This window comes from Somniosus microcephalus, chromosome 14, assembly GCF_052327205.1.
Source record: "Somniosus microcephalus isolate GS21.2 chromosome 14, FLI_Smic_1.0, whole genome shotgun sequence".
Classification (NCBI taxonomy): Eukaryota; Metazoa; Chordata; class Chondrichthyes; order Squaliformes; family Somniosidae; genus Somniosus; species Somniosus microcephalus.
Genome location: NC_141000.1, coordinates 103,938,853 through 103,965,884, shown reverse-complemented (window position 1 = coordinate 103,965,884; position 27,032 = coordinate 103,938,853). Strand labels below are relative to the sequence as shown.

The 27,032-nt window shown below is 45.1% G+C and overlaps 1 long non-coding RNA gene across 2 annotated transcripts in view; it reads left to right on the top strand.

Moving 5' to 3' along the window:
- The window catches only part of LOC147107787 (uncharacterized), a 178,853-nt gene extending 152,130 nt beyond the window's left edge, over window positions 1–26,723 (top strand). For both annotated transcript variants that reach the window (XR_015080869.1, XR_015080870.1), the window contains one exon: window positions 23,932–26,723. This is a non-coding gene — a long non-coding RNA (uncharacterized LOC147107787). The remainder of the gene's footprint in view (window positions 1–23,931) is intronic.
- Window positions 26,724–27,032: the final 309 nt, after the last annotated feature.

Sequence of the window (27,032 nt, the reverse complement as noted above, 5' to 3'; positions counted from 1 at the left end):
GGTCTGACGGTTGCAACTGCAACTTGGCCGTGGAGAGGAGGTACTGCTGGCTTGGAATCGATACTGGAACTGCTTACCATGCCCATTGCGATAAAGGAACAAGTCAAAATCTTTAGCTTCCTAGAGCATTGCAAGTGACGGGGCAAATTTAACTGCTATATCCCTAAGGGATCAAGAGAAATTATCAAAGAAAGTTAACTACGTCTCACAGGCTGTCACAGTTTTGGCAGACTTGATGAGCCAAAGAAGAAGCCTCCGATTTAAGTAAAGGTCAGAAGGATTATTCATTGAAGAGAAAACAGATGTCAAGGCAGAAGGATAAGATTTGATGGTGAATGTCTGGAGTCCTTCAGAAATCCTGTTGGCTCGAAAACAGAAGACTGAGGGGGTAATGGCCAAATTATTATCTGGAGATTGACATCTGGCCCAGTTGATTCATTCTGTCATAAGATCTGTTGGTGAAGCATTTCCTGGATTTCAGGAAAAGGAAGAGTCTTCTCTGATCGGTTTGATTGAGAGAGTCTCCTGACATGCAAGCGCAGCTGAATCAGCCAAGTCCAAGTAGCTGCGGGGGAGGGGGATAACTGACAAAAGTGACGTTACTGCTCTCCCTCTCTCTCAATCAATGCCATCATTTACTCGGATTGGAAAAAGTTCATCTTAGCTAAATTAGAATAATTTCCAGCCATCAGCACAGCTTTAGCCAAACTACAGTTGAGTAAGCAGCTCATCAACTCTTACAGAATTTACCCACTTAGGAGTCAGTTTTGTGACAGTAGCTTTACCCGAGCATTCTGGATCAAAAGTGGCGACACATCGCAGGGACTGGTCAGGCTTCACATGCTGACAGTTCCTACCTTCCATACCCAGGTCTGAGGTCTAGAATCATTTTTGAACAAATTATTTTTTTATAAATTACCTTACTTTGAATATCAAAAGCAGAATATCTCATTCTATCGAGTTGAGGTGGGGAGGTAGACTTGTCAATCCACCATAATTCTGTAAAAGCTCTGTAAAAACTTAGCAAATGTGTGCACTCATGATAAAATGTAAACATTCTGAGCACACCGTGAAATGTGTATTGTTAAGTAACTGGGATCAGATAAAATTGTTTCTGATAGTTAATGGAACGCAGAAAGGAACATGTCACTGTATGCCAGGGCTAAAGAATGTGTCAGTTATGAATGTCGTACCTGAGTAGTATTCTGCTCCAAATGATGAATGTGGAAGCCCTGTGGTGCAGATTGGATCTAGAAGAAAGTAGTTCATGTGTCCACTAAGAATATTTCATTTTATTTTCAAAGAGAAAATATGTTGGCGAAATGAGATCCCGTCACTGTCTGCAGTCCAGACATGTATAGAATTTACTTTTACGTCTAAAGAAATTATATTTTTTAATAAATGTACTAAATATGGGAGATAGATCTATTTACGAGTTTGGACTGTGAGCTGCTGATATTCTTCCCACATGCAAAGTAGAAAAACCTCCTCCAAATCATCATGGGAGAATCACTTACCCTTCGGGATAAAATTATACACACTAGCTTTGGTCCCGAGGTTTTTATAAAGTGGAAGTTTTATTACACATGACTTTTGCATCTTACTTTATTCTCGTGCTGGAAAACAAGACACGATTTAGGAATTGAGTTAAGGGTAGTTTTACTGTCAGGGAGGTCAATTTATTCTCTAAGGAGATTCTTGCAATATGTTAAAATAGTGTGTGTTTAGGTGTGAGAGTGCATCAGACGGTTATACTATAGAGATGACAGCACTCTGATTAAAGTACAAATCTTATTTAGTATTGTGTGAAACTTTTTTTTGCGTCTTATTCTTTTTGTATATTCTAGACTCCATGGCCCTAAATTTCTGTGGCGGTCCTCCCAACTCCGACGATCACTTCAGCAGCAGATTGGTAGAGAAATGGTGTAAACAGCCTTATTCAGTCATTGATGCCATTTCTCCAGGGGTTCCACTGATCTCCCATCCAAGTTGCAGCAGAAAATCAGGAGAATCCCTACAGAAATTCAGGGCCCTTTACTCTAATGTTGTCCTTGCCGGCCACTCATCCTCCATCTTCCATTAACTTTGATTGTTCCAAACCTCTACTGCACCAAATCCTGCTCACACATCACCACTGTACTTGTTGGCTGACACTGGCTTCAGTTGTCACAATATATTACATTTTAAATCCTTTTCCCCATCTATAAACCTTCCCTGCACTCCTATAAAAGGATATGGAGCTAAGGCAGGCGGATGGAGTTAAGATACACATCAGCCATGATCTATTTGAATGACGGAACAGGCTCGAAGGGCTGAATGGTCTACTCCTATCCCTATGTTCCTCACCTTGATTTTTATTGATACTGGGGGGCTAATCCAATAGTATTCCATAGGACAAAGGTGGTACCCTGCAATATTTATTACAATTATGTTTTCTAGGATGTTATAGCTTCTTACAAGACAACCTCCAGAAACCTGTAGGATTTCTTGTTTTAAGTTTTCACTGCACAGTTTTTGTAACTGGGCCAGACTTTGACATGACAGTATAAACTTTGTACGGGAATGATTCTGATCTTGAATGTTGAAATAAAAGCGACACCATGTGAGGAGGAGATCTGCTGGAGGCAGCGCCAGGTGTTTGCAGCAGTTTCCAGACATTTACTGGTCATGAGGGAATGTGGATTTTCAGATGACTTGGCCGTCTGGGTATTATTGCAGCAACAGATTCAGTTGTGAAGGTCTCACAATGGAGGATGGAACCAGGTTACCTGGCATGTAGGCACCAGTCCTTCTCTGTTGAAAAGTATCAATCTAGCATAATTTGTTCTAGTTAATACTGACCGTAAGAAAACTACTAGGCTCTTGGCCTAAGCGTTAAACAAAGCTTTAATCAACGGTTTTACAACATGGAGGTCTAGTTGTTGTAATGATCAATAACATGTCATTCTATAGTGGACACTAGGTGGAGCTGTGTAGAGCTGTATATAAGACTACACTACCCAGCTGTATGTATATTAAGACTACATTACCCATGAGGCACTAGGCTACCCACAAGGCAGCAGTCAAGATGGATGCCTCTACAGATACTGTGCCTAGTCCACATGTGCTCAATAAAAGTGTCTAGCAAAAGCTAGCTGTGTTCATAATGAGAATGTCTATTTATTAATGAACATAAGAAGGTACCAGGATGGTGAAGATCTGCTGAAAATTGTGAAAAGCGACATGGAGAATTTGAAGCCACCAGCGCGTTTGAAACTCACAGGAAATATCGACTACAATTGGCAGACTCTTAAACAACAATTCAAACTCTACATTGCAGCCATCGGATTCGGTACAAAGCCAGACGCAAGGAAGATAGCATTGCTGTTTACGGTTGCAGGCCCACAGGCGATAGAGGTATTTAATACATTTGTATTTAATCCAGAGGAGAACAGAGAAAAATTAGAAGATGTGCTAAAAAAATTTGATGCACATTGCTCTCCCAAAAAGAATGAGACGTATGAAAGATACATCTTCCGTTCTCAGACACAGCAGCAAAATGAGACTTTTGATAGCTTTATAACTGATCTGAAACTGAAAGCACAGACATGTAATTTCTCTGAGCTGAAATCATCCATGATTCGTGACCAGATTGTGTTTGGTATTCATGATAAAAAAGTCAGGGAACGGCTGTTGAGAGAAACCAAACTAAATTTGGAAAATGCAGTGAAAATATGCCAAGCCAGCGAGCTAGCTCGAAAGCACACGAAGACTTTCGGTGAAATCAATAATGATGCGATTGTAATGAGTGATAATGCTGCTGTCGGTGCTGTGTCCTACAAGGGGAAGAAACGTGGGCAGAACAGAAATGAAAAGCAATCGGAGGATGAAATTTTTAATTGTAAACGCTGTGGTTACAAACACCAGTTAAGACAATGCCCAGCATTTGGAAAAATGTGCACAAAGTGTAATGGAAAGAATCACTTTGCCAAACAATGCTTTTCAAAAGTACAAACTAAGAAAGGGCAACAAGTTAATGTAATTGAGGACACTGATTTAAGTGAGACATTCTTTGTAGGAATGGTGTCATGTGACAATATCAAAAAGGATACAGAAAATGTGCAGCCCTCAGAAATGGACAATGCTGAACATAAAGTTAATGCAGTAAAAGAGGACAAATGGATGATCCCACTGCAGGTAAATGGAGCATTAGTTACCTTGAAACTAGACACTGGGGCAAAAGCAAACTTAATCAGTATGAGTGACATTAACAATATGAAAGAAAAGCCCAAAATACAGAGAAAGTCAGTACTACTGAAGGACTATAATGGACAGAAAATAGATAGCTTAGGTGTATACAGACTTAAAGTGACAGTCAAAGACAAAGTGCATCATCTCATGTTTTCTGTTGTGGCTGAAAGACTTGATTCACTACTGGGTGACAAAGCTTGTGAGGACTTAGAACTGGTCAAGAGAGTCTACCGTATAAACTGTGCCATAAGCAGACCAGATGACTCGGTGGATTCTGTAGTGAATAATTTCCAGGATGTGTTCAAAGGATTTGGAGTTCTACCATTCACTTACAAGATCCAGCTAAAGGAGGATGCTCAGCCAGTGGTACATGCTCCATGAAGAGTTCCAGCACCCCTGCGTGACCGGTTCAAGAATGAACTGGACAGAATGACCACACTAGGAGTCATCAGGAAAGTCGAAGAGCCAACAGACTGGGTTAACTCCATGGTATGTGTAAAGAAAAAGAACAATGATCTAAGAATATGCATGGATCCAAAGGACTTAAATGCAAACATAAAACGTGAACACTACCAGATTCCCAAGCGAGAAGAAATCACCAGTGAAATGTCAGGTGCCAGATACTTTACAAAGCTCGATGCCTCACAAGGATTTTGGCAACTAAAACTGGATGAAGAGAGCACCAAATACTGTACCTTCAACACACCATTTGGCAGGTATTGTTTCCTCAGAATGCCTTTCGGGATAATATCTGCATCTGAAATCTTTCATAGAGCGATGGAACACATAATTGAAGGTCTGGAAGGAGTTCGGGTCTATGTTGATGACATCATCATCTGGGGCTCCACACTGAAAGAACACAATGAGAGACTGACTAAAGTGCTACAGAGCATACGCCAGAATGGACTGAAGCTCAACAAAGCCAAGTGTCAGTTTGGCATCCAGGAAGTCACTTTCCTAGGAGACAATCTATCTGGTAAAGGAATAGAGCCAGATATGGAAAAAGTAAACGCCATACTCAAAATGCCCCGACCCACTGACAAAAAAGGAGTGCTACGCATCATGGGGATGATAAGCTTCATTGGAAAGTTCATTCCTAACTTGTCAGCCAAGACAGCCTGTCTGCGAGACCTGCTACATAAAACAAATGAGTTCGCATGGACAGAAAGACATGAACAAGAGTGGATAAACCTGAAAACCGTGCTGACAACCACACCTGTACTCACTTTCTTTGACCCAACAAAGAGAATCAAAGTGTCAACGGATGCATCAAAAGATGGCCTAGGCGTGGTCTTGCTACAAGCAGAGGGTGAAGATTGGAAGCCTCTTGCCTATGCCTCCAAGTCTATGACTGATACTGAGTGTCGATACGCCCAGATTGAAAAGGAATGTCTAGGCTTGGTAGTTGGACTAGAAAAGTTTCATGGCTACATATATGGACTTCCCACCTTCACAGTTGAGACAGACCACAGCCCACTGGTTGCCATCATAAAAAAAATCTGAATGAGATGTCTCCAAGGATTCAACGACTCATGATGAAGCTGCAAAGATATGACTTTGAACTGATCTACACACCAGGCAAATACATAGTGTTAGCAGATGCACTATCCCGAGCACCCACAATGAGTCATGTGAGCTCTACTGAAGAAGACGTGGATGTTCATGTGAGTATGGTCACTGCTGCGCTGCCCGTGTCAGACACAAAATCAAAGCAAATAGCAGAAGAAACAGTAAAAGATACAGTATTACAAACAGTAATAGAGAACATTCATCATGGTTGGCCAAAAGGTTCCTGTCCAAAATATTTTCACAAGGTCAGAATTGAGTGTCGCAAGTGGACTATTACTAAAACAGAACAGAATAGTCATTCCACAGGCTCTACATCAAGACATGCTCAAAAGAATTCACGAGGGACACCTCGGAATTGAAAAATGCAAAAGGAGGGCAAGAGACACTGTTTATTGGCCTGGCATAAATAAGGACATTGAGAACATGATAGGCAAATGTGAGACATGTCAGAAACACCAAAACAAACAAGCAAAGGAACCAATGATAATAGCTGACATACCAACAGCACCATGGCAAAAGGTTGGTATGGACCTTTTTCATTTAAATGGTAAAGACTATCTAATAGTGATTGACTACTATTCTAACTATCCTGAGATGGCGCTGCTCTCAAGCACTACAGCAAGCAATGTCATAATGCATGGAAAATCCATCTTCTCCAGACATGGAATTCCCAGGATTGCCGTTAGCGACAATGGTCCGTGCTTCAACTTGTAAGGAGTGGCAACAGTTTGCAGAACATTATGACTTTCAGCACATCACATCCAGTCCTTTGTATGCTCAGTCAAATGGTAAGGCAGAGAAAGATGTTCAAGTTCCCAAGCAGCTACTGAAGAAAGCGACAGAAAGCAAGTCTGATCCTTATCTCACCCTGCTGAGCTACCGAGCCTCACCTTTAGACTGTGGTTCTTCACCTGCTGAACTACTAATGGGTCACAAGTTGCGCACCACGCTACCCTGTTGTGCAAAAGAACAGCAAAGTGAGGAACTGAGACAGAGACTTCAACTGTTAAAGCTGAAACAGAAATCATACTATGACAAGTCATCCAAAACTCTAAAACCATTGACAAGGGATGATGTTGTCAGGATTGAGGATCCAGATGCATGGAACAGGAAAGCTACAGTTCTTGAGGAAGTAGGACCAAGGTCATACACTGTTAGAACTGAGGAAGGACTAAAAACACAAGAGACTATTCAAGACCAGATTGATGACAATGCCGCAACTGCATCTTGTCATTCACCGCCAGAACAATCTCATGAAGACACATCAGACTTACCCGTGTTGAGAAGATCCACACATGAAGTAAAAGAGCCTGATAGACTTAATCTTTGAGTACAATGTAAAGCTTTGAAAATGTGTTGACTGTTTTGAAAATGTTTATGTTTATAGAACACCAACAAAAGTGTTACTGATATTATCTTTATTGTTTTCTTGAAAGTTGATTGATATTGATTTTGTTAAACCTCAAAGAAAGGGGAATGTAATGATCAATAGCATGTCATTCTATAGTGGACAATAGGTGGAGCCGTAGAGCTGTGTAGAGCTGTATATAGCTGTATGCATATAAGACTACACTACCCAGCTGTATGTATATTAAGACTACATTACCCATGAGGCACTAGGCTACCCACAAGGCAGCAGTCAAGATGGATGCCTCTACAGATACTGTGCCTAGTCCACATGTGCTCAATAAAAGTGTCTAGCAAAAGCTAGCTGTGTTCATAATAAGAATGTCTATTTATTAATGAACATAAAAGTTGTGTCCTTCACTGGTTCCTGTTAAGAATGTCCTGCGCAAGCTGGGCCCGTGCCCGAGTATTTATATTCTCCCTGGACAGCACCACCCGCAAGCTGCTCAGTATTGTCTCATAAGTCTTTCTTTCATGAATGACTGATTCATGTCAAATACTGCTTGAGCAAGTACTTTGCTGGCAGACCCAACATATGAACCCAAAAACATGAGAAAACACTGGGGTGGAACGTACTGAACAGACCTGTGCCATGCAGAGTTAGAGTACTTACAATTTAGAATGATTCATATTTTACTGTGCCGTGAGAGTTCCTTTGCTATGAGGTGGATTAAGATAGTTATATGGATGGCGTATTCAGAGATCCTGAAATTAGGCTCAGAGCGATGGGGGTGAGGCCATATCTGGCTGGAATATTCAGCACATGTGGAAATAACTGTTGTGCTTTGAATTTTTTTCTATGGGAGACTGTCTTGTCACTCCAGCTGTTTGCCTGCTTGTTTGAGTAGACATATCTCTGCGATTTTTTTATATTTTTTATTCATTGATGGGATGTGGGCGTCGCTGGCTAGGCCTGCATTTAGTGCCCATCCCTAATTGCCCTTGAGAAGATAGTGGTGAGCCACCTTCTTGAACCGCTGCAGTCCATATGGTGTAGGTACACCCACAATGCTGTTAGGAAGGGAGTTCCAGGATTTTGGCCCAGCGACAGTGAAGGAGCGGCGATACAGGTCCAAGTCAGGATGGTGCGTGGCTTGGAGGGGAACGTGTAGGTGGTGATGTTCCCATGCGTCTGCTGCCCTTGTCCTTCTAAGTGGTAGAGGTGGCAGGTTTGGAAGGTGCTGTTGAAGGAGCTTTGGCGAGTTGCTGCAGTGTATCTTGTAGATGGTACACACTGCAGCCACAGTACTTGATGCTACATATCTTGTGCAGCCTGCTCCATGATCAGACTCCTTTGCATGCAAATTACTGTAAAACAAATGAGGCTATAATGATTTTGGACCCTTTGCCTAACTGTATGGCATTATTTCCCCTCATCGGCCTAAGCATCTGAACCTTTGCTTCAGGATGCTGATGGTGAGCTCAACCAAGACCTTGGTAACAGCATTCACCTCATAATATCACTCTTCCCCTCTCATCCTTAGGTTGCTCGATGGGAGAAGCACCCATGGTTGCAATGGATAGCTATCCGTTCAGTTTTCCTGACCCTTAAAATAATGGCAGAACAGAGGATCGCTGTAAAATGAATGAATCACAAACATTAACATGCATGAGGAAGATAGCAATAGACTTCAAGAAGACATAGACACGCTGGTGGAATGGGCGAACACATGGCAGATGAAATTGAATACAGAGAAGTGTGAGGTGATACATTTTGGTAGGAAGAATGAGGAGCGACCATTCACACCAAATGGTACAATTTTAAAAGGGGTGCAAGAACAGAGAGACTGGGGGGGGTGCTTGTGCATAAATCTTTGAAGGTGGCAGGACAGGTTAACAAAGCAGTTAGTAAAGCATATGGGATCCTGGGCTTTATAAGTAGAGGCATAGGGCAGGATTTTCCAGGGCTGTGGAGGCTGGAATGGAGGCGTGTGGGCTGTTAAAATTGCGAAATCAGGGGGCACAAACCCATCCCGCCCCCAAACCCGCCACCATGCCCGTTTCCCAGGAGGCGGGTACCCGACCTGTGCTGGGACCCGCCTCCCCGAGGTGGGAAGGGGATTAGTGCCAATTAACTGCCTGTTAACAGGTAGTTAACAGGCAGTTTTTAGCCTAATCCCTATTTTTATCCCTGAAGTGTGGGATTCCCGACGGCTCCAAACCACGCCAAGTTAGCGAGGTGGACCGTCGGGCTGAAGGGCTTGGAGGGTTCGAGATGTCCGGTGTTCAGGTGAGTGATGGTGAATGAGTGCAGAGGTAAGTGTGTTTGGTGTGTGTAAAGTGTTTAAAGAAGTTTTACTAACCTTTACTTACTAATGCAGGCTTCCTTCCTTCAGGTCTCAGGAGAGTCCCTCATCTCGCCGGCACAGAAAGCAGAATGGCCGCGAGCTGTCAAAATCTGCAGCCTCTGCTTTCTGTTCTGGAGAGATCTCTAAATCAGCCTGAGAGGAAGGAATTAACTTAGAGTACAGATTGTCAGTGTTTGACAGCTTCAAAGAGTTGTCAAAAGCTGATATTTCATCTGTCAAAAGCTCTTGACAGATGAAATGTCAATCTGTGATGTCACCTTTTGCCGGGTGGCCCTTAATTGGCCTGCTGAGCCCGCTGGGTGGTCTCAACAAGGTCTATCGAGGGAAAATCGAGTGGGTTGGCCACAACTCAATGGAGGCGGGACTACAACCCTAAAAGTGGGAGTCCCGCCTCCTACTCGCCTCCATTGATAAAATCCAGCCCATAGAGTACAAAAGCCAGGAAGTTATGCTAAACCTATATAAACACTAGTTCGGCCCTGGCTGGAGTATTGTGTCCAATTCTGGGCACCACACCTTAGGAAGGACATGAGGGCTTTGAAGAGGGTACAGAAGAGATTGAGTAGAATGGTTCCAGGGATGAGGGACTACAGATATGTGGATAGACTCGAGAAACTGTGGCTGTTCTCCTTGGAGTAGAGAAGGCTAAGAGGAGATTTGATAGAGGTGTTTAAAATCATGAAGGATTTAGATAGAGTAAATAAAGAGAAACTGTTTCCAATGGCAAGTGTCGATAATGAGAGGGCACAGATCACGACATGAGGAAAAACTTTTTTATGCAATTAGTCGTTAAGATTTGGAATGCACTGCCTGGTGGATACAGATTCAATAGAAACCCTCAAAAGGAAATTGGATGACTACTTGAAGGAGAAAAAATTGAAGGGATATGGGGAAAGAGTGGGGGGAAGTGGAGGGGGTGGGACTAACTGGATTGCTCTTTGAAAGAGCCGGCGCAGACTCGATGGGCCGAATTACCTCCTTCTGTGCTGTACTATTCTATGATTCTATGATTTGTTACCTGTGGGCACAGAACAACTGCACACTGACAGAATGGAACTCCTTTCTGGTCATGAAAGGGGTGGCATTGAGGGTAGAGGCCTATATGGCCATAAATAATGCCCTGCACATCAGGAAATCCAGTCAGATATTAAAAGTGCAGAGCTCTCTCACGTTGTGGTATATTTGCCATGGGAAATTTGATGTATTGCGAGGCCTTGGCAAACAAAACAGCATAAGAGTGATGCATTACTGATCTCCTGAGATGTTTGACTTGGGATGGACCTTATCCACTGCCTCATCATGATCAAGGTGTCCACCAAGAGGAACACCAATAGGTCTTCTCAAAGCAGGACACAATGACCATTCCCTGGGGAATCAGGCACAATAACAAATGCAGTACAGTTTTAAAGAAGCTGTCTCTGAGACTCCACTAAGCTTCAATAACTCCCTTTCACCAACAACAGAAATTACTCAGAAAGCGTGAATGACAAACAGCTACTGTACATAGAAATCAGAAAAACACCAATACAAAGAGGTGACCTATGTACCGCCCTTTATATGGATGTTGAGAATCTGCTGTGCTTTTCTAGTGCTCCAAATGCATTATCACAAAATCACTAAGATAATTTCAGATGAGGAAGGCCATTTAGACTAATTAGTTCCTCCATCCCGAGAGATGCTAATGTTCGCCTATCCAATTGTTTCCTAAATGATTCCACAGTTTTTGATTCCACTATTCTATCTGGAAGTTTGTTCTACACATTGATCACTATTGCTTGGACACCCCCTAATCTGCACACAAATCAGGATCTTATTGAGCCTAATGCAGAAAAATCAGAGTGTGCAAGTGTTTTTTGAGCATTGCAAATGCTTTCTTGGTTACTGAATGATGGTAGAAGTTTGCTAAGTAAATATGTGAAGTACTTTTATCTGTATTGTGTGAGTAGAAAATGCCTCACATACACCAAAAGTAGTGCACGTGGCTAAAATGGTGTTGCCATAGCCACACTGTGGCTTAGTGGCTTAAGTTATGAGGACAGGTTGCATAAACTTGGCTTTTATTCCCTTGAGTATAGAAGATTGAGGGGTGATCTGACTGAGGTGTTTAAAATGTTAAAAGGATTCGATAGGGTAGATACAGATAAACTATTTTCTCTCATGAGGGAATCAAGAACGAGGGGACATAACCTTAAAATTAGAGCTCGGCCATTTAAGAGGGAAACTAGGGACCACGTTTTCACACAAAGGGGAATAGAAAACTGAAATTCTGTATGGATACTGGGAACAAAAGGACCTTTCAGCACTGCAGTCGATAGAGTTTTGTTAGGTAAGGGTATCAAGGGACATGGAGCTAAGGCGGGTAAATGGAGTTGCGGTACAGATCAGCCATGATCTAATTGAATGGCGGCGCAGCCTCAAGGGGCTGAATGGACGAATCCTGTTCCTATATGTTTCTAGTAAGTGATTTTTATTGGTCTAGATCATCAGCTGAATGGAGCGTTGTCATTTCAGAATAAGAACATTTTTAAACCATTAGAAAAAAATGGTTTTGAAGAAAACCATCTCTTTCGGCAGCTGAGTCATTAAATACTGTGTGCCAAAAAGATTAATTCAAAATACCTATAGCGCTTGTTCCAATAAAACAGGATTCTGATTTTTATTTTAAACTAAAGGAAGAAATGATGACATAGTAAAGCCAGAAGAAGCAGAAACCTGCTTGTTAAATCATAGCGGAGGAGCAAGAGAAAACCTTGGCTTCTGATTGGACAAGCGTCAAGGCTAACACTAATGGATTTATCTCTTTATGGCAAAGTATATTTATCTTTATTACATTTGTGGTTAGCAACAACAGAGAGAGATCAATGTGATTTCATTTCAGACTAGTGAACAGAGCTCAGTACATTACATCAGGCCAGGTTTTGTTTTTGCAGCACACATCATCTGAAAGTTACAAATGTAACTGGCTGAACCGCAGCAACAGGGAGAAACCTGAATCGGGCACTGGTAAGATTTCCACAATGATACGTTTGATAAGCAGGCGGTTTGTGTGCACTTGTCAAATACTCAGGACATACGTAATTATTCCTGCGCATGTTTGGACACACTAGCATTCTTAGCTGAATGATTCAGCTAATGCCTTTCACTGGATAAAAGTAATATATCCCATTGCGAAAGTACATTTCTAGCACACTTAATTATCTCTCTCAGAAATATACCCAATGCACTTCACACACAATGAATTACTCCGAACATAAGTGCAAACATATGTAAAGAAGGGTGGGAAAAGCCTAACTGCCCCATGCAGACGTGGTGGAGCCATATAAACCATTTAGGAAAAGCCGGGAAGTTCCTATCCAACTGCCGGATACAATCAAGAAAAACACTAGAAGTAACTAATAAAACTTTCAACCCACAGCTAACCCGTAGCTTACTCTCTATACAGCCTTTGACACGGCTGAGCACACCATCCTCCTCCAATGCCTCTCCTCCATTGTCCAGGTGAGTAGGACTGTCCTCACCTGGTTCCCATCTTACCTATCCAGTCATAGCCAGCGAAATTCCTGCAATGGCTTCTCTTCCCGCCCCTGTGCCCTTACCTCTGGAGTCCCACAACTATCTATCCTTGGCCCCCTCCTATTTCTCATCTACATGGTGCTCCTCGGCGACATCATCTGAAAACATGTCAAGTTCCACATGTAAACTGATGACACCCCGCTCTACCTCACCACCACCTCTCTCGACCCCTCCACTGCCTCTGTGATGTCAGACTGTTTGTCCAACATCCAGTCCTGGATAAGCCGAAATGTCCTCCAATTAAACACTGAGAAGATCAAAGCCACTGTCTTTGCCTCCCCCCACCTCCACCAAACCCTAGCCACCAATTTGGTCCCCTCCCTGACCACTGTGAGGCTGAACCTCTGTGTCGTATTCGAACCTGAGCTGCGCTTCCAACTTCTAAACAAAGCATACCTTAATTTCTAGAAAATCTTGGATAAAGTGCCACATAGAAGACTGTTGAATGGTAATGGCTTCTTGAGAAAATGGGAAGTGCCAGATGATTGGAGAAAAGCACTTTGGTGCCTTTATTGGAAAAAAAAGTCTTAAAATCACTTCCTAGAAATTATAGACCAGTGAGTTAACCTCTGTGGTGGGGAAATTAGTAGAAAGTATCATTAGGGATGCTATCAATGATCGTCCAAAATGCTCAAGGCTAATATGGGATACCCAACATGGCTTTAGAAAACAGAACTCGTGTTTAACAAACTTGACCCAGTTTTTTGATGAAGCCACTAGAATGGTGCATCAGGGAGATCTGGTAGACCCCATCTACCTGGATCCATTGGATTTAGTCCTTAGCAGTGATCCTGGGATGATATCCACCCCTTATGCTTGAACATCTGAACAATAGTGATAATTGTATCATCAGATTTCAGTTGGTAAGCCAAATTACTGCTATAAATATTTAGAAGTTAATACCAGAAATGTAGGTATGAGGATTAGGATATGGCTGAAACACTCCATGCATACTTTGCACCTATTTTCACTGATGAAAATTTTGCTAAAATTGATTTAATCAAAGTAACTGCCGAAATGATCTTAGCTAGGATTAAGGCACTCAAGTCTAACAAGGCAGTTGGACCTGATAACCTTTACCCCAGAGTGCTAAAGGAAATGGGAGCTGTATTATGTGAGCTACAGGCTCATATGTTCAATAGTTCTGAGGTCTAGGCTAGTCCCACTAGACAGGGGAAGGCTCATGTGCTCCCAGCATTTACAAATGGAAAGAAATTGGTCTATTAATTTCATGTTGGTTGTTGGGAAGATGAAAGAAAGGGATGTGACTTGTGGTCACTTGGAGAGCTCAGCAGCTTTTAGGAATCCCCAGCAAGGCTTTAGGAAACAAAGGTCCTGCTACATTAACCTCATTCATTTCTTTGAGGAAGTGACCACCAGATCAGCCATTATCTCATTGCTGTTTGTGCGCAAATGTGCTGCCGCATTTCGTACCTTACAACAGTGACTACACTTCAAAAGTACTTTATTGGCTGTAAAACACTTTGGGGTGTGCTGAGGTCTTGAAAGGCGCTATATAAATACAAGTTCTTTCTAACTACATGTCAGAGATACTTAGAATATCTAAATCTTCTATAACTGTAGATGCCTGTGATTCCAGCATTTTATTTCTTAATACCGCTAACATTTGAGGGCTTTCTTGCATGCCTCAAATGAAGGTTTCTCTGACTACTTGTTCCGATCTCTGCCCCCAGGTGACAGTGGAGCGCGATCACGCAGTGTCCACCAGTTTTCTTGAAGCCTTCTGCGACTAGTGGGCACCAGAGGACATCAACTACCTTGTTGATTGCAACAACCAAATTGTGACTTCATTTTATTCATACGCAGTTTTAGTTTGAATGGGCCGCTTGTTGTGTAGCAGTTGTTCCTTCCTTCAGGAAGTGGGGTGCGGAACACTTGAATTTTTTCTGCTGGCTCACGCCTGATGCCACTCTATCAGCCGGGAAAAATAGTCATGCCTCTCATTGATTCCAGTACATGAATTGCTTAGGGAATATTATGATTTAAATATTATGCTGTCCGTGCTGCGTGCAAATTAGCTGCTGCATTTTCCTACATTACAACAGTAACTACACTTGCGAAGTCATAGAGTCATAATGGCACAGAAGGATGCCATTCTGCCCATCGAGTCTGTGCAAGCTCTCTGTGGAGCGATCCAGTCAGTCCCATTCCCCCACTCCATCCCCGTAGTCCTGCAAGTTTATTTCCCTCAAGTGCCGACCCAGTCTCCCCTTGAAAACATATATATAAAAGGATACATCTGTCTGTCTGTCATTCCGTCTGTCTGTATTGAATTAACTCGAAAGTTATAGAGCGTACCTACACGTGTGTTACGTCGAAAGAAAGCTGACGATTCCAGAACCGTCCTAAGCGTATTTACGTTTCGGCCAGACAAAACTTGCGCCCGCGGTATCCAAACAACGTTCAACATTCCGCTCATTATCCGCTCATTAGCATCGAGTGACGTCGAGGTCGACCAATCGTACGGCGGGTTCCTGGCGCGTGCGGGCGGGCCCTCCTACGGTCGAGTGACGGGACGATTGACCAATCCTACGCTTCGGTGACCTGACGGTCCACCAATCGGTGCGTGTGTGGGCGGGCCTTATCGTTCTGAACCGAGGTGAGTCGCCGCCATCTTGATTCCAAACTTTTCCTTTCTTTTTCCCGCTTTCTGCGTGTTTCTTTTCAAATCTACATTTCCAGCAAAAATAAAGTTGCTTTTAAAAGACAAATTGTTTTTAAAAAAAGTTAATTAATTTGTAAATCTTTTGTCTAACCTCTATAATTTTCCTACCTTTCACCGTTTTTCCAGGCCTCAAAGCCTGGGCGTCTGTTGACCAGCCACGCCTGAGCTAGGCGCCTCCCGTCGCGATCGACAAAAGGCCAGCGATCGCCACCATCTTTGTGAAGGCTGGAGGGGGCGGGCCTGAGCCGAGCGTCGCCACCGCCGCCATCTTAGTAAAGGCGGGCGGGGCGGGAGTCAGCGTCCGCGTCATCTTCTGCCCGGAGCGCGACTTGAGTCCGGCCGGGCCTCACGTGGTAGGTTGCGCGGCGGCTTCTCTCTGGTCTTGAAGCCGGCTCGGGCGGGGACATCGAGAGATCGCGGGGGCGGGACATCGGGAGATCCGGGGGCGGGACATCGGGAGATCGGGGGGCGGGACATCGGGAGATCAGGGGGCGGGAGGTCGGGGGACGGGAGATCGGGGGGCGGGACATCGGGAGATCGGGGGACGGGAGATCGGGGGGCGGGAGATCGGGGGGCGGCACATCGGGAGATCGCGGGGCGGGACATCGGGAGATCAGGGGGCGGGACATCAGGAGATCGGGGGCGGGAGATCGGGGGGCGGGGTTCAGGGACTCCCCCTCTCCCCTTCCTCCCCCTCCCCCTCCCCTTCCTTCCTCCCCCCCCCCTTCCTCCCCTCCCCCCTCCTCCTCCCCCCTCCCCTCCCCCTCCTCCCCACCCCCCATCCCCTCCCCCCTCCCCTACCTCCCCCCTCCCCTCTTCCCCCCAGTCGCTCTCTCTCTTCCCCCCAGTCACGCTCTCTCTTCCCCCCCAGTCGCGCGCTCTCTCTCTCTCTCTCTCTCTTCCAACAACAACATGCCCTCGAAAAAGCCTCGGCACCGCCGGGCACTCTAGCTAGTAAACTATAAATTAACTATTTTAAACAATAATTTAAATTTTTGAAAAAAATTATTTTATTTTCTAACAGGGCTAAAAAATAAACTTACCTTGCATTAAAGTATTTAAAAATAATAAACGTGTGGAAAAAATGTTTTAATTTTAATTAATTCACCACTTACCTTGTAAAAAGCAGGCTTTACGCTTGCTTTTTATATGTGTAACCTGAAAAAAACGTAAGTTCGATGCGCACGTGCAGCCTCTCCTGCGCACGCGTTCGAACTCTGAACCCCTTCTTTCAGGGGAACGGAAGTGCCGGTTTCCCGTGCATGGGCCTACGGGTGAGTACCCCATGTGTACTCACCCGTGGAGACCCGAATTTCTAGGCCATAATGTAGGAAAGTAAGTATTAGAATTAAGGAGTAGTGTTCTATTCCATACTTCTAATGCAACGGTACAATGACAGATAACAAATCATAAACCTTAACTTTGACACCTTTATCCTTAAATTACTTATCATTCTTTGGTAATTCTCCTTTTAGAAATGTCACTTGTATCTACATGTGAAGACATTATAATCCCCTTTCATCAAAGCATCCACCCTGCTATCTATATCCTTAACCATAGTTCTCAGAAAGCACATAATCGCTCTGGTGAATAACTTATCTCTGAAAAGTACACTATCTGCCCATCTGACCATGGCGTCGTTAACTAACAAGTCATGATTACTTGCCTTTCTTATCTTTATTCTTGCTTTAGTTTGAGTTGAGGTCCGAGCAATTGTAGTGCTGTCCTCTTTCTTCCTTTTAAATTGTTGCATAGATGACAGAGGGTTAGAAGCGGATATATCTGATAAACTGCCAATAAACTGAGAAGTATCTTCAGCTGCCTGGGACAAATTTTACTGCGCACCGAAAAATGATTATGGGAAATAACAAGAATCATCTGTCGTAGATATCTGGGATGTAGTTACTAACAAAGTGAGGAAATCAGCAAACTTTTCTTTATTAATTCCCAGGATGTGGGCATCGCTGGCAAGGCTGGGACGTATTGCTCATCCCTAGCCACCCTGTACAACTGAGTGGCTTGCTAAACCACTTCAGAGGGCAGTTAAAGGTCAACTGTTTTGGTGTGGGCTGGAGTCACATATAAGTCAGACCGAGTAAGGACGGCAGGCTTCCTTCCCTAAAGGGCATTGATGAATCAATCAGTTGGGTTTTTGCAACAACCCAACAGCTTTTACTGATATAAAAACAGAAAATGCTGGAAACACTCAGCAGGCCAGGCAGCATCTGTGGAGAGAGAAACCGAGTTAACGTTTCAGGTCGATGACCCTTCGTCAGAACTGAGTGCTGATACAAGCTTTTTATCTCCAGATTGTTTTAAACTGAATTCATTTGAACTCACGTTCTCTGGATTATTAGTCCAAGCCTCTGGATTTCTAGTTCAGTAACATAACCATTACAGAACTTGGGGGAAAAATTCAGTTGTTTGCGCCTCCCATTAGCGCCTTAAGAGGGCGCTAATGGGGCGCAAAGCAACTAGCGCCCGGGCGCGGCAATGTTTGCGCCGCTCGCGAAATTAACTAGACATTTTGCTGCGGCGCTAAACACTACCACCACTATCTCCTGCGCCGGCAGATCGTGACGTCAGTCGAGTGCGCAATGCCCCGGTAGCGCCCCGGACCGGATATTGAGTGGCGTCCCCTGCCTTACCGCTAGCAACGACAGGTTGAGGGGAGCGTTTTGCAGTCAGAAAGAGACTGGGGGAGCACTATTTAAAGGTGACCGCTTCCTGCCTTTTTTTGTTGGTGACATTTTTGCACCACGCATTCTGAGAGAGAGAGAGAGAGACTTCTGGAGAGATTCAACGCTGTGTGAAGGAGTTTTGGGTACTGAGCAGCACTTTGCAGGTTCATTTTGATTTGCCCTTCCTTGCTTCACCAGCGCTCTGAGATAACGCCTCGCTCCTCGGCCTTTGTGCCTTAAGACAGGTGTGCAGCACCTGATTTAGCGCTCCAATCACCTCCGGGGCGATAAAAGCCAAGTTTGCCGTCAGAGCCGATAATTAGTGCTAGGTGCTAAACTTTGCGCACGGCCGATAATTGCGCCCCAAACGGGGCGATACTGAATTTTTCCCCCTTGTACTCTTAGCAAGTAAAAATATTGCAATGCCTCTTTTCAACCCCTTTCTTTCCCAAAGGAGCTTTCAAAGTGTACTTAGTTCATTCGCGGCACTGAAGTTGCTCTCTCTTCTCTGTTGCCTTCAGAGTGGCCATAACTGTTTTCCTGTACTCTGGCTCAGATGGGTAAAAAGAACAGGAGTAAAAAAAGAAAGGCAACGCAAAAAAAAAAACTGTCAAGAAAAATTGACAATTGAAGTGTTCTAACTGCCTCTGTCCTAACTGATTGTCACAATTTCCTTCGTAAAGAAATAATTGGCCCGTAATTTCCGATCGGAGGCTTCCTGCGTGCGGAGGCCTCCTATCGGAAAAAAATCTACGAATTTACCTGAGGGCTCCCGAGGTCCGGACACTTCCGCTCCTGTGCCTCTCCAAACTCGAAATGTGCAGGGCCCAGGCATCTCAGAGGCGCAGGCGGTTCGCAATCGTCCCTGGGATCATGTGGGCCAGGCCAGCCAATAGGTGAAGGGAATCTTCCTTCATACTTTTGACAGATAGACCTGTCAAAAGTATGAATGGAGATCACCCCAAAAACACAGTAAAACATTAAATACATTTTTTTAAAAACCATCACATTTTAAAAATAAGTTAAAATTACAAAATAACTAAAGTTTTTTACAGGGCTAAAAATAAACTTACCTTTTTTTAAAGTATTTTTAAAATTATAAATGAGTGAAAATTTTAAAAACTTTTTTTCAACTCTTAAGCTGGTAAAAGCAGGCCTTACACCTGCTCTTACCAGGCGTAAGATTTCTATGGCCTAGAAATTCAGTGGGCTGCGCCACCAGTTAGCGCCCAAAGAGGGCACTCAGTGGCTTTAGCGCCACTGGCCACGCCTCCCGCGATATTTAGCGGGGCGCTAATGGCGGCGTTAGCTTGTAGCGCTGCGCCGCCACCGATGACATCATTGGTGTGCGCAGCGCCCCGCTCCCACCCCGATCGCGATATTTGGTCGCGCCCGCCTCTGTAACGCCGGTCGCAAATCGGGACCGGTTCACAGGGCCTACCTGTGGCGGTAGTGGCGCAAATTAAGGTGGAGGTGCGGGGTGGCCATTTTTTCCGGTGGCCGCCTGCCAGCACCTCCTCGTGCCGCCCTCCCCGACCTCCTGATCCACCCCCCGGGCAGTGCCGGCAGTGCCCCAAAAGCCCGGCACTTCTCCTCGGTGTCGGGCTCTTTTTTGGCACTCGTGATCAGTGATCGCGCTGGTGCAGGCCCCTCCCCCTTAAGAAGGGGAGGAAGGCCTGCAGTGCAGCAGCGTGCCGTGCCACAGCATGTGGCGCGGCGATATTCAGTTTGAGCGCCCCAAGCGGGACGCGGGGAGCCTCGAGCAGCGCCCCGAGTCCCTCTTGGGGCGCTCCCACTGAATATCGGGAGGGCGCAAGCGGCTCTGGCCGGAGCACAAATTCCGGTGCCCAGGCGAGCTCGGCGCCCCAAACGCGGCGCCACCGAATTTTTAGCCCTATGGGTTTTCAGCGGGCAGAGGTTCTGCAGAAAGCGGAATCCTCCCTCCGCAGAGGCCCTTCTCCAGGGCAGGCATCCGATCTGTCAAGAGGATTCTTGACAGATCGGAAATGCCAGTTTTCAGCGTTGTCAAACTCTCACTGCATGAAGTTCAGTCACTGTTGTTATGTAGGCAAATATGGCAAACAGTTTACATCCAGCAAAATCCCACAAACAGCAATGTGTTGAATGACCACGGGAAAATATTGGTCAGGAGACCAGAGAGCTGAATAGTGCCATGGGATCTTTAAGTATCTTGAGGGTCGAGTTTAACTGGCCGAACTGGGTAATATAATCAAGTCGTGGACTGTACCTTAAACCCGGGAAAAAGTGCTACCAACTGGGCCAAGCTGACATTCAGTAAATTGTTTTCCAGCAGTAATATGCTTTTGGTAGATCCAGATTTTTCTGCTCTTTTCTGTTCATGGCTATCTAATCTGGAGCGTGAATATTCCACTCTAGCAGCTCTCCTCAATGGGTAAACATACCCCATGTACTGAGCCATATAACCAGGAAGGATACAGGTTTGATTCCTAACAGAGTTAGTGTCCCTGAACTTTCTGAAGATTGCACTGTACCCGATCACTATCAAATGAGGACAGGATTGCACTCAGTTGTCATGCTCATTCATGGGCAACTAGCTTTTCTATGCTCTCTGTTCAGTTCACGGGTGAGGAATGGTCAATTAGATGAGGTATCATAGAACTACTGGCACAAATACCCCAATATGATTCAAAACCTCGGAGTGTAGTAAATTAACAAGTAAAAGTTTCCTCACTGACATGAATCAGTCATTCATGAAAGAAAGACTTATGAAACAATACTGAATGGCCTGCGGGTGGCACTGTCCAGGGAGAGTATAAATACTCAGGCACGGACCCAGCTTGTGCAGGACATTCTTAACAGGAACTAGTGAAGGACACAACTAGACCTCCATGTTGTAAAACAGTTGATTAAAGCTTTGTTTAACGCTTAGAGAAAGTGCCTAGTAGTTTTCTTACGTCACTCACCACCACTGTTCCTCCTCGTCCCCTGAGAGTAGAAGCCTCTAAGAAGTTTAAATAACTCTTACTGCACTGATTATGCTGTAAATAAGAATCATTTTTTAGTGCACTTGCAGGAATACACAATTTTACTGTATCTGCTTTTTGGCTGCTAAGTTGTGCAATCAGAATGTGTCTGGAACAATGCTGCGGAATCACTCATAAACCCCTAATTTAAAAAAAAATTAATTCACGGGATGTGGGTGTCGCTGGCAAGGCTAGTATTTATTGCCCATCCCTAATTGCCCTTGAGAAGGTGGTGGTGAGCCACCTTCTTGAACCGCTGCAGTCCATGTTCTTATGTTCATTAATAACTAGACATTCTTATTATGAACACAGCTAGCTTTTGCTAGACACTTTTATTGAGCACATGTGGACTAGGTACAGTATCTGTAGAGGCATCCATCTTGACTGCTGCCTTGTGGGTAACCTAGTGCCTCATGGGTAATGTAGTCTTAATATACATACAGCTGGGTAGTGTAGCCTTATATATATACAGCTCTACACAGCTCTACGGCGCCACCTAGTGTCCACTATAGAATGACATGTTATTGATCATTACACATGTGGTGAAGGTGCTCCCACAGTGCTGTTAGGGAGGGAGTTCCAGGATTTTGACCCAGTGACGATGAAGGGACAGTGATATATTTCCAAGTCAGGATAGTGTGTGACTTGAAGGGAAACTAATAGGCGTGTAAGTGCTGTAAAGAATGTCCCGGGCAACAATCCAGCTATGGACTCTGCAAACCTGAGCACTGATGGAGGGAACAAGGTATAGAAAAGCTGGCTTCACATTGGAGGCCCTTCAGATTATGGTAGACATCATCAGGGAAAGGTAAAATGCCCTGTACAGTTCTGAGGGGAAGCCCATGAACAAGCAACAACTACAGTGTGCATGAGAGGTGATTGTCTGTGAGACAAATCTGATATAGGGAAGAAGGTGGTCGATTTGAAGAAAAGTTGCCAAGGTAAGCTATAAGAAATTACATAGGATTACGTACATCGGATATACGGCACAGAAACAGGCCATTCGGCCCAACCAGTCCATGCCGATGTTTATGCTCCACTCGAGCCTCCTCCCATCTTTCCTCATCTAACTCTATCAGCATAACCCTCTATTCCCTTCTCCCTCATACGCTTGTCCAGCCTCCCCTTAAATGCATCTATACTATTCGCTTCAACCACTCCCTGTGGTAGCGAGTTCCACATTCTCACCATTCTCTGGGTAAAGAAGTTTCTTCTGAATTCCCTATTTGATTTCTTGGTGACTATCTTATATTGATGGCCTCTAGTTATGCTCTTCCCCACAAGTGGAAACACTCTCTCTGTATCCACTCTATCAAAATCTTTCATAATTTTAAAGACCTCTATTAGGTCACCCCTCAGCCTTCTCTTTTCAAGAGAAAAGAGACCCAGCCTGTTCATCCTTTCCTGATAGGTATACCATCGCATTTCTGGTATCATCCTTGTAAATCGTCTCTGCACCCTCTCCAGTGCCTCTATATCCTTTTTATAATATAACCAGAATTGCCCACAGTAAGGTTCGATACAAGTTCAGCATAACTTCACTACTTTTCAATTCTATCCCTCTAGAAATAAACACTAGTGCTTGGTTTGCTTTTTTTATGGCCTTGTTAACCTGTATCGCTACTTTTAGTGATTTGTGTATTTGTACTCCTTTGCTCCTCTACCCCATTTAGATTCTTATTTTCCAAGTAATAAGTGACCTCCCTATTTTTCTTACCAAAATGTAATACCTCACATTTATATGTGTTGAATTTCATTTGCCAATTATATGCCCATTCTGCAAGTTTATTAATGTCCTCCTGTAATTTGTTGCAGTCCTCCTCAGTATTGACTATCCCCCCCAATTTGATGTCATCCGCAAATTTAGAAATTGTGTTTTTTATTCCAAAGTCTAAATCGTTAATGTAAATTGTGAACAACAGTGGTCTTTGTGGAACACCACTACCCACCTTCTGCCACTGTGAATAGCTACCCTTTACCCAAACTCTCTGCTTTCTGCCTTGAAGCCAGCTAGCTAGCCATTCTGGAAGGTAGCCAATCATCTTACACTGCTACATGTAGGTACTGTAATTAATCTCTCTGTGTGCATCTGTATTCTCTGTGATCCATTAGCTTTACTATCGGTGATAAATTAATTTTCCTGGTAATGAATCTATGTAAATCTGCTTCACATTGATGACTGTCAATCATCTTATATTGCTATATATGGGTAACCAAGAAGCCTGCATCTATCAGCTATGTTTGCCTGACTAGTTTCACAGAAGAGGATTATTAACTCAATATTTCAGAAGTATCTCAACAGGCTACAGTAAGTCTGTTCAGTAATACCATTGTGCCCAAACAGAACTGGAAATCTACTTTGCTAACTGCAGCTAGCTAGGTATCTGACATTTTATTCTCTGTTGTTATGCTACTACCCCTTGCCTCTGCAAAATTCTCTCTCATGTGATCCATACTAATTTTTTTTGCAGAAGAAGACAGTCTTCAGCAGGCTCCAGTGGAAGAGGGGTGGTAGCAGCAGGCAGCAACTGAAGACCCTTGCCTGCTATGAGGAAGACATTATACCGATCATAGGATGGGAGACTGTTGTAGTGGTTTTTGATCCTAGCTCAATTGCTAGACGGACGGTTCGAATCGCCCCCGCCTTATGAAAGTTCTATACCCGGGAATTATTATTCAGAGTGTAAATGAAATAAGTCACGGACAGGAACGCTTCGGTGAAAAATCAAACTTATATGTATTTGGTCTAACATACACTGGCTAAAACATGCACTTGTGGCGGTACCACCGGGTGTCCCTTACTTATAATGTACATAATTCACTTTAACTTAACTATGTATGTATATAACTTACCTGTTCGGGCCGTTGCCCCTTTAAGAACACACTGACGTCATGTCGCGCATCACGTGACTCACCCAGATGGGAGCCGGCCCAGCGCGGCCTTCCACTCCCGCGACAGTCACCGGCACAACTCGGCCTCCCGAGTTCCTACAATTGGTGACCCAACGATGTGAGTACGGGAGCTTATCAGTACCTACATTGGTGACCCCGCATCTGTGAACGTTTTTCACGGAAGAAACGCGCAGCCTGAACAGCAACCGACGAACACCAATTCCTACAATTGGTGGCCCATCGACGTGAGTACGGAAGCTCACCTATTCCTACATTGGTGACCCTGCATCCATGAACGTTTTTCACGGAAGCGCAGCCAACTACGCCTACATTTGTGACCAGAGGTAGAGCACGACCAACGGCAACCGACGACCACCAACGCCTGCAATTGGTGAGTTTTGTGAACGTTTTTCACAAAAGAAGCACGCCATGGAAGCATCAGCCATTTCGCTGTCACTACCGCCATTCAGGGAGCAGCAACCGCCCTCGTGCTTTATAAAGGTAGAAGCCCCGTTCGCCGAGAACATCGATGCGGCACAGACCACGCACTTGCTTACGGTCTCCGTATTCGACATTTCTACCGCCACACGGATCGTCCGCCTCTACGACGTCTCCCAACGCAACAGCAAGTATGAATCCCTCGAAGCGCAGGTTCCGCAGGTTTTCGAGCCCTCAAGATCGGAGCGCGCCCCCGCGGAGATGCCACGAGGACTCGCTCCTCACAAACCACGAGGACTCGCTCCTCACAAACCACGAGGACTCGCTCCTCTCGAAAAACGAGGACCCATCCCTCACGAACCACGAGGACCCATTCCCCACGAACCACGAGGAACCATCCCTCGCAAACCACGAGGATCCATCCCTCGTGAAACACGAAGACTCATTCCCTGCCGACGACGCACCAGCCTGTCAGCCTGCTGGTTGTGTTACCTACCACGCTTTTTGGCGAGACAGAGAAGCGTTGCCGCCCTCCCGGCAGTTTTCTCCCTATCGAAATCAACAACAACTAGAAGCGTTGCTGGCCTCCCGGCAGTTTTCCTCTAAATCAAGAACAGCTAAAAGCATTGCCACCCTCCCGGCAGTTTCCCCCTACCGAAAGCAACAACATCCCGGAACGTTGCCGCCCTTTCTACAGTGTTCCCCTCAACAACCGCAAACATCTACTGCCGCTGCAAACATCGAAGACGGGTCCAACGGGCATCCCGCGGCCGCCATCGGCCACGTGAAAGTTGCTGTCATCACCGATCACTGATCAACGCAGCAACGGTTCACTCTCTGTTGTGTTACCGTCGTAGCACTACGGCACGCACCGTTCCGTGTGTTCCTGTCTGCCGCAGAGTTCACTCACCTGTTGGCGAGTTCGCCGACCTCGCCCGCCAAGCCCTCCTGGATCGTCCGTTCGGCGTTCCTGCAGATTTGGTCAGACTGAGGACTTTTTCCAACATCAACAGAGCCATGGTCCGCGTATGCCCAACCTGCCAGTCAGCTGTTTCGCCCCGGCGCCCGTTTCGTACCACGGGCTGCAGAGGTCGCACGTCGCCACGGTCTTTCGCATGGCTGAATGCGTTTTGTTCGCCATGACACCACGATCCTTTGCATGGCTGGATACATTTTATCCGCCACGACGCAAGCAAGGATCCGCTCATGACCAGCGCCTTTCGACCTCGCCCGCCAAGTCCAGACAGCACGACCGCCGAGACCACCGACCACCCATCGTCGTTACAGCACATCAGTACGATCGTCCGCCAGACCACCAGCTCGTCAGACCACTTCATCTTTTGACTTTCGTTAGTGAATTCTGGGGGGGCGCATGTGGTGGTACCACTGAGTGTCCCTAACCTATAATGTACATAATTCACTTTAACTTAACTATGTATGTATATAACTTACCTGTTCGGGCCGTTGCCCCTTTAAGAACGCACTGACGTCACGTCGCGCATCACGTGACTCAACCAGATGCGAGCCGGCCCAGCGCGGCCTTCCACTCCCGTGACAGTCACTGGCACAACTCGGCCTCCCGCTCCTGCGGTGGCCGCCGGCCCGGTTCGGCCTCCCGCGCCTGCGATGGCCACCGGCCCGGTTCGGCCTCCCGCTCTTGTGGCTTCGGCTGCAATGGCCAGCTTCAGTGCCGGGTAAACACGCCGACATATCGACGCGGGTCACGTGACTGCCCAAGCGCGGCTAAACGCGTCGACGTCACGACGCAGGTCACATGACCACCTAAGCGCAGGAAAACGCGACCGAGCGTGATGACGTCATCACACTATCCACGGGACTGCAGAGAAAAGACCTACTCCACGGCTCTCCTGCATCCATCTATCTTACCTGCTGTATTTCATCTGTTCCTGCATTAAAGAACTTCCTGACTGTTTCTCCTGAAGTCGAACTCGATTATTTAGTAGGAATTCGTCTAATACCTACTTAGGTGAACCCAAGTTCCTACACACTACTATTCAATTCAATTCAATTCAATTCAAATGCTTTATTGGCATGAAAGTTTACAGGGAACCATATTGCCAAAGCTTACATAACAAAAAGTACAGTTTTCCAACATTCTGTAGGTGTCAAACAATTTTGACCTTCGTTGGGTACATACTAAACGAAATCACTGTCTCTGTGGAGAATAAAATCCAAGTTACAAACAACATACATACAGTACAAAACTGGGGACTATAACAAG